The sequence below is a fragment of the Humulus lupulus genome, chromosome 8 (assembly GCF_963169125.1).
Source record: "Humulus lupulus chromosome 8, drHumLupu1.1, whole genome shotgun sequence".
Lineage (NCBI taxonomy): Eukaryota > Viridiplantae > Streptophyta > Magnoliopsida > Rosales > Cannabaceae > Humulus > Humulus lupulus.
In genome coordinates this window covers 137,008,106-137,015,607 of record NC_084800.1, presented here as the reverse complement: position 1 = coordinate 137,015,607, position 7,502 = coordinate 137,008,106, and positions in this window count along the sequence as shown.

Here is a 7,502-nt window from a genome sequence, read left to right as displayed (position 1 = left end):
GAGAATTTCCCACACTAGTCTAGGTGGTTCTAAGGATACATTGGAAGATTGTGAAAAAAATAGAAGATCGATTCAGTTTCTTGATAATACTCTGTGACAGAGAGGATACAAGAGTTAGAGAAACTGAAGGAAGGACTGTTTCATTCCGCTGTGTGTACTGTAAGTACATTCCGCTGCGTGTACTGTAAGTATTCTATTCTTTGTTTATCTTTGAATTCAATTTCAGAAACATATTTTAGGCTATCTCGTATTAATTTGTTTAATATTAGATATACATGAAAATAAATAAAGATCCTGTATAAGTTTTCCCAACAACTGGCCTCAGAGCCTTTGGTAATCTTTATTTTCATGCATGAACATGTTTAAAATTGGATTATTTGATATGTTTGAATAATTGGATGGTTTTCATGTTTTTATGAAGCATATTGATTTTATGTGAATTTTAGCAATTTTTAGGTTATTTTGTTGTGTTTTCTATGCTATTAATTTTTATATATGCTTTATTTTGTTGTGTTCATGCTGGCCGCGACGCCCATGAACTAGGGCGCGGTGCGCCCCCGCGTACTCAGAAATCCCTGGGTTACCAGCGTGTTTACCCAACCTTCAGCCCCAAAAATCCAACCTTAACATGCCTCCTAGCCAAAACCAGGTTCAGATATGAGTCTAGGACTCTTAATCATATATCTTAAGCATAAAACACCCAAAAATTCTACTAAAACTACCATCTCAATTCAGCTACAAATCATTACTCAAAACCCACTCAAATTCATCCTAATCATCTAAATTCCCAGCAAAACAGAAATAGGATCCTTACTTCAGTTTGAAGCCTCAATCTTCAGTGATCACTTAGTTGTTCCTAGCTTTAATTCCCCATGGTTTCCAGCTCAAATCCTTCACTTTAACTCCTTGAGTTTCCTTAGCTTTAAGGCATAAGAGAGGGGGAGAGAGAGAGAGAGAAATCGTGAGCGAGAGGGAGAGAGAGAACTGAGAGTCTTCCTGTGGTAATTTTGGTCTCTTCCTAAGTTTTCTACTGAGTTAATCAGCCTTATCCCCTAACCAAAAGACCAATCTGCCCTTGACTCTAACCCAGCCCTCTAATTACTTCTAAGGGGTAAAACAATCATTTTCTCGATTCCTGCTAATTCCTCAAGTCATCCTACCAATTTCCAATTAATCCCGACATGCCCCATTAATCACCAAATACTTACTCGTTACTCAATAAATCCCAAATATACAATGATCTTCCCAAAATACCCCTAAGCTCACCTTGAGCCGGGTATTATTCCCTGTTGTAAATATTTCGCTAATTCGCTCTCTAGGATCGTCTTGAGTCGTATACTGCAAATATATCCACATAATAATGTGGTCTGAACCATTTAACACATATAATCATGTTTATGCCCTTAATGGGCCAAAATTATAGATATGTCCTTATGATCAATAAAGGGTCCACATGCATATCTAATACTCATGAACATGCATATAAACATATTCACATCATCATATATATCATGCATGCCACACAGTCACACATTTAAATCACGTAATCACATACATATCCAATAATGCCCTCTCGGCATGCTAATCAAGGCATTAAACCCTATTAGCATTTTTGGGTTGTTACAACTATCCCCTCCTACTGAGAATTTTGTCCTCGAAATTTACATGAATAATTCGGGATACTGATCCCACATAGCTGACTCTAGCTCCCAAGTCGCTTCCTCGACCTTGCTATTCCTCCATAATACTTTGACTAAAGGAATCATCTGGTTTCTCAGAACCTTATCTTTTCTGTCTAAGATTTGAACTGTTCGTTCCTTGTACGATAAATTGATCTGTAGCTATACACCCTCATATCCCAAAACATGAGTCGTGTTTGAGACGTACTTTCAAAGCATAGAGATGTGGAATACGTCGTGAACTCCTGATAGCGATGGTGGTAGAGCCAATCTATAGGCTACTTGCCCAATCCTCTCCAAGATCTCAAAAGGTCCTACGAACCTAGCGCTCAACTTGCCCTTTTTCCCAAAACTCCTTATCCCTCGCATTGGTGAAACTCGCAGAAACACATGGTCCCCAACTTGGAACTCCACATCCCTACGCTCAGGATCAGCGTAGCTTTTTTGCTGCTCTGCGAAGTGAGCATTCAAGCTCGGATCCTCTCAATAGCTTCATTAGTCTTCTGAACTCCAGTCCCAAATGTCTCCTCCCCCCCATCTCATCCCAATGAATGGGCGACTTACATCTACTTCCATAAAAAATCTTGTATGGAGCTACTCCAATCGTTGATTGATAACTGTTGTTGTACAAAAACTCAATCAACGGGATGTACTTACTCCAAGACCCCTCGAAGTCTAACACACATGATCTAAGCATGTCCTCCAGTATCTAAATTTTCCTCTCAGACTGTCCATCTGTCTGAGGATGAAAGGCTGTACTGAACTTCGGCTGAGTTCCCATAGCCTTCTGCAACCCACCCCAAAACTTGGAGGTAAATATGGGATCCCGGTCTGATACTATAGATTTAAGAACCCCATGGAGACGTACAATCTCCTTCACATACAACTCTGCATACTGATCCATAGTATAGGTCGTCCTCACTGGTAGAAAGTGAGTTGACTTGGTATATTTGTCTACTATCACCCACACTGAGTCATGTAGCCCCACCGTCCTGGGTAAACCTCCCACGAAATCCATAGTAATATCTTCCCACTTCCACTCGGGAATACCCAAAGGCTGTATCAACTCCGCTGGTCACTGATGTTTAGCCTTTACCTGCTGACAGGTTAGACACTTGGCTACGTATTCAACCACATTCTTCTTCATCCTAGGCCACCAATACAAAGTCTGTAAATTCTGGTACATATTCGTGGTGCCTGGATGGAGTGAGTATAGTGTAGTATGGGATTCATCAAGTATCTCTCGTCTAATTCCCATATTCATTGGAACACAGATCCGATCCTTATACCGTAGTAAACCTGTCTCTGAAATGGAATAATCCTTAGCCACTCCAGCTAGGACATTCCCTCTAACCTCCTGCAACTGCGCATCATCCAACTAACCCTTTCTTATCCTCTCTTGGAGGGTAGACTGTAAAGTAATATTGGCCAACCGACCCACAACCAGCTCTATCTTTGCTCTAGCCATCTCTTTTGCTAACTCCTTCGATATCTGCTTAGAACTAAACAATTGTCCCGTAGCGGTACCTCCACAATAAGTGATACTCCCTCAGGAAGTAGTCGCGGTACCAGGTGTCCAATAGCAGCAAGTTGCCCATGGACCGCCCTTGTTAACGGACAAGCAGGAACCATTTCTGGAGAACCCCACATGGGGGGCACATCTAAAGGATCACAAAATCACTACGTGCGAGCACTGAACCATGATGAAGAAATGTTAGCACTATCCCAACTGCCTGCGCCGATGTCACGTATGATAGACCAAGTCATCTCCTTCTCGGAGGATGACGCTCGGAGGGTGCACTTCCCCCACCATGATCCCTTGGTCATAGAGTGCTAGATTTCTAACAAATGTTCGCTAGGATCTTGGTGGATAATGGTAGGTCGGTGAATATTCTGTTCAGATCAGTTTTTGAGAAGATTGGGTTGACAACTAGAGATTTAGCCCTGTGTACCTCCATGTTATATGGGTTCTTGGAGAAGGACTCATTCTTATTGGCAGATTAGGTTACTCATGACACTTGGAGAAGTCCCTCGCCAAGCTTTCAAATATTGCAATTTTGTAGTGGTTGACTGCTCATCCGCCTACAATGCTGTCCTGGGGCGTCCGACCTTGGTGGAGTTCGGAGCCGTCACATCAATACGCCATTTGTGCATGAAGTTTCCCATTGAAGTAGGGATAGGTATCATGGTCGGAGACCAAAAAGAAGCTCGCTAGTGCTACAAAGTTCAAACACCCCATCATGGTGGTAAAAGAGGCAGCCCCCGTGGACGTGGAAGTCCAGGCCATCCAAGAGAAATCAGGATCTGAGGAATTGGATCCATGGGTTTAGGAAAATAGAGCCATAGAACATATTGAAGAAGTTGAAGAGGTTATTCTTGACACCTCAAACCCCGATAGAAAGACAAGTGGGAAATTTTTTGGGGGCAGGAGTTCGAGAAGACCTGGTCATTTTTCTTAAAGAAAATTTGGATTTCTTTGCTTAGAAACATTTCGATATGATGAGCATTGATCCAAACATCATGTGCCATGCCTAAAACGTGGATCCAAGTGTTGCCCCAATTCAACAGAAGCATAGAGAGCTAGGCATAACCCAAGCAGAAGCACTAAAAGTAGAAGTAGACAAACTTCTTTCCAATGGGTTCATTCGAGAAGCCCAATACCCAAAGTGGTTGTCGAATCCAGTCTTGGTGCCTAAACCTAACGACACCTGGAGAACCTGCATAGACTTCTCAAACTTGAATAAAGCGTGTCCAAAAGATTGTTTTCCCTTACCAAAGATTGACCAAATAGTTGATGCTATGTCCAGGTATGAGCTTTTGTCCTTTATGGACACATACTCGGGGTATAATAAAATATTCATGCATGTCGCGGACCAGGAACATACCAGTTTTCACACCGATAAGGGGGCATATTGTTACAAGGTTATGCCCTTTGGGTTGAAAAATGTTGGTGCCACCTATCAACGACTGGTGAACTGCATGTTTAAAAATCAACTTGGGCGGAACATGGAAGTATACATATATGACATGTTCAAAATTCAAGAATAGCTCCTGACCACGTGAAATATTTAGTAGAGGTTTTTTCGGTCCTTCCCTGATTTGGGATGAAGTTGAATCCCCAGAAATGTACGTTTGGTGTGGCCTCGGGAAGGTTCTTGGGATTTATCGTTAGTGATCGAGGAATTGAAGCCAATCCTGAGAAGATAAGGGCCTTGGTGGAAATGCCTTCTCTCAGGAAACATAAGGATGTACAAAGTTTAACTGGCCGGATAGCTGCTTTGGGTTGATTTGTGTCCAAGGCGACCGATAAATGCATTCTGTTCTTTAATACCCTTCGAGGAGGTCAAAGGTTTGAATGGACAGAGGAATGTGAAAATTCCTTCCAACAAATGCAGATGCACATGGCCAACCCTCCCATTTTGTCCGAACCCGTTGACTTAGAACCTTTGTTCCTCTATACAGCGATGTTGGAAGGGGCCATTAGTGCAGGTTTTGTGCGAGGCACAAGGATGTGTCCAACATCCTGTTTATTATATAAGCAAGAGAGTCCCAGGTGCGAAGTCTAGATACCCATTGATGGAGAAGTTGACATGTTTCCTACTGGTGGCTTCTCAGAAGTTGAGACCGTATTTCCAAGCGCACACAATCAAGGTCCTTTCCAATCATCTGTTAAGGCAAGTCCTCCAGAAACCCGAATCCTCCGAAAGACTCCTTAAATGGGCAGCTGAGCTGAGCCAATTTGATATAGCTTACCATCTGAGAACGACCATAAAGGGCCAAGCATTGGCAAACTTTATCACCTATTGCACGGGAGCATAAGATCATGTCAGAGAAATCCCTGTTGTCGAGCCCACGTGGAAAATTTATGTTGATGGATCCTCCAATGAGAATGGTGCAGGAGCCAGACTTATTTTGGTCTCCTCAGAGGGTCATCATGTCCACAACACCTTAAGATTTGGCTTTGATGCCTCAAACAATGAAGCCGAGTATAAAGCACTCATTGCCGGGCTCCGAGTAGCTCTGGAGCTCAAAGCAGAAGGCCTTGAGATCTTTAGCGACTCCCAGCTCATGGAATACCAAGTGCCTAGGGAGTATCAGGCCCAGGGAATGAAAATGGAGAGGCCATCCAACAACATGACAGTTGGATGGAACCGATAATCAAATATCTTGTTTCAGGAGAATTGCCAACATATAAGAAAGCAACTCGAAAGTTATTGTATTAGGCTCCACATTATATAATCATGGACAACAAGTTGTACAGGTGAGGATATTCCTTACCCCTACTACGCTTGTGTCCTATCAGGAAGCAAGCCTTATTCTCTGAGAGGTGCACGAGGGCTTTTGCGGGGACCACGATGGGGGGCAGAGCCTTGCCAAGAAGATTCTTAGACAAGGTTACTTTTCACTACCATGAATAAGGAATCTAAGGACTACGTTAAGAGGTGAAAAAATTTCCAACGTTATGCCAACATACCCCAAGCTCCTCCAAATGAACTTACCTCGATGACAAGTCCTTGGCCCTTTCTTGTATGGGGGATTAATCTTATTAAGTCCTTGCCCACCAGAAAGAGAGGAGTAAAGTATGCTATCGTCGCGGTCGATTACTTTATGAAGTGGGTCGAGGCCGAGCCCCTTGCTACCTTAACTTCCAAGAAGGCACTGGACTTTGTCATAAAAACATATTTTGCTGTTACGGGCACCCAAGAAAGATAGTGTCCGAAAATGGTCTTCAGTTTGACATCGAATTGTTTACCAATTTCCGTGAAAGGCACATGGTAATGAAGAGCTTCTCCTCCGTGGCCCATCCACAGGGAAAATGAACAAGTGGAAGCGGTCAACAAGATGCTTAAGGCCACTTTAAAGAAGAGGTTAGAACAAGCGAAAAGCGCCTGGCATGAAGAACTACCTAAGGCATTGTGGAGTTATCGCACCACTGCCAAGAATTCTACCAGCGATTCTCCTTTCTCCATGGCCTATGGCTATGAGGCCATGCTGCCAGTTGAAGAAGCTATCTCCATGCACTGACGAGATACATACCACCCAACCACCAATTATGAATTACTACGAGAGTCTCTAGACCTTGTGGATGAGCTCCAAGAAGCTTTGCAGCTTCGTGTAGTGTCCTACAAGCAAAAGGTGGCTAGATACTTCAATTACAAAGTAAACGATAAGAAATTTGGTGTCAGAGACTTGGAGTTGCAAAGGGTTTTCTTAGCTACCCAAGATCCTGGTGCCGAGGTATTGGGCCCAAACTGGGAAGGCCCGTATCAAGTCGAGAGCATCGTGTGTCCAGGAACATACAAGTTAACCCGACTAAGTAGGGAGTTAGTGTCCCATGCTTGGAATGTCGAGCATCTTCGCCGGTACTACCAATAATATAAGAAATGTAGCAGTCTAAATTTTGTAATCATTCTGTTGCCTTCGAGCACAATTAATGAAAATTGTGTATTCTAAACATGCTAGAGGAATTTCAGAAAAAATTTGCTATATTTAATTATTTATTGTTTTTATATTAATGCTCGAAGAGTATGTACCCGCTAGCTTGGACAAGTGATTGTTCTCACACACCCTTGCCCCCCAAGTACCCATTACTCGGAGCTCTAAGTCCTTGGGGTGCAGTTTGGGAATTCGAGTATCATACTTGGGAATCCCTTTTCACCATTTAAACTAGTTTTCGCTCATCGATAATGAGCCATTACTCCTCGGGCTCTTGTCCTCACGAGATATTTGGGTTTTACATTCCTAGAGTTTATTCCTTAGGCTTTTATTTAGGACCTTTGACACTAGGCTTGCTTTGCTTTCGATAAGCTTAACTTCCTAGGT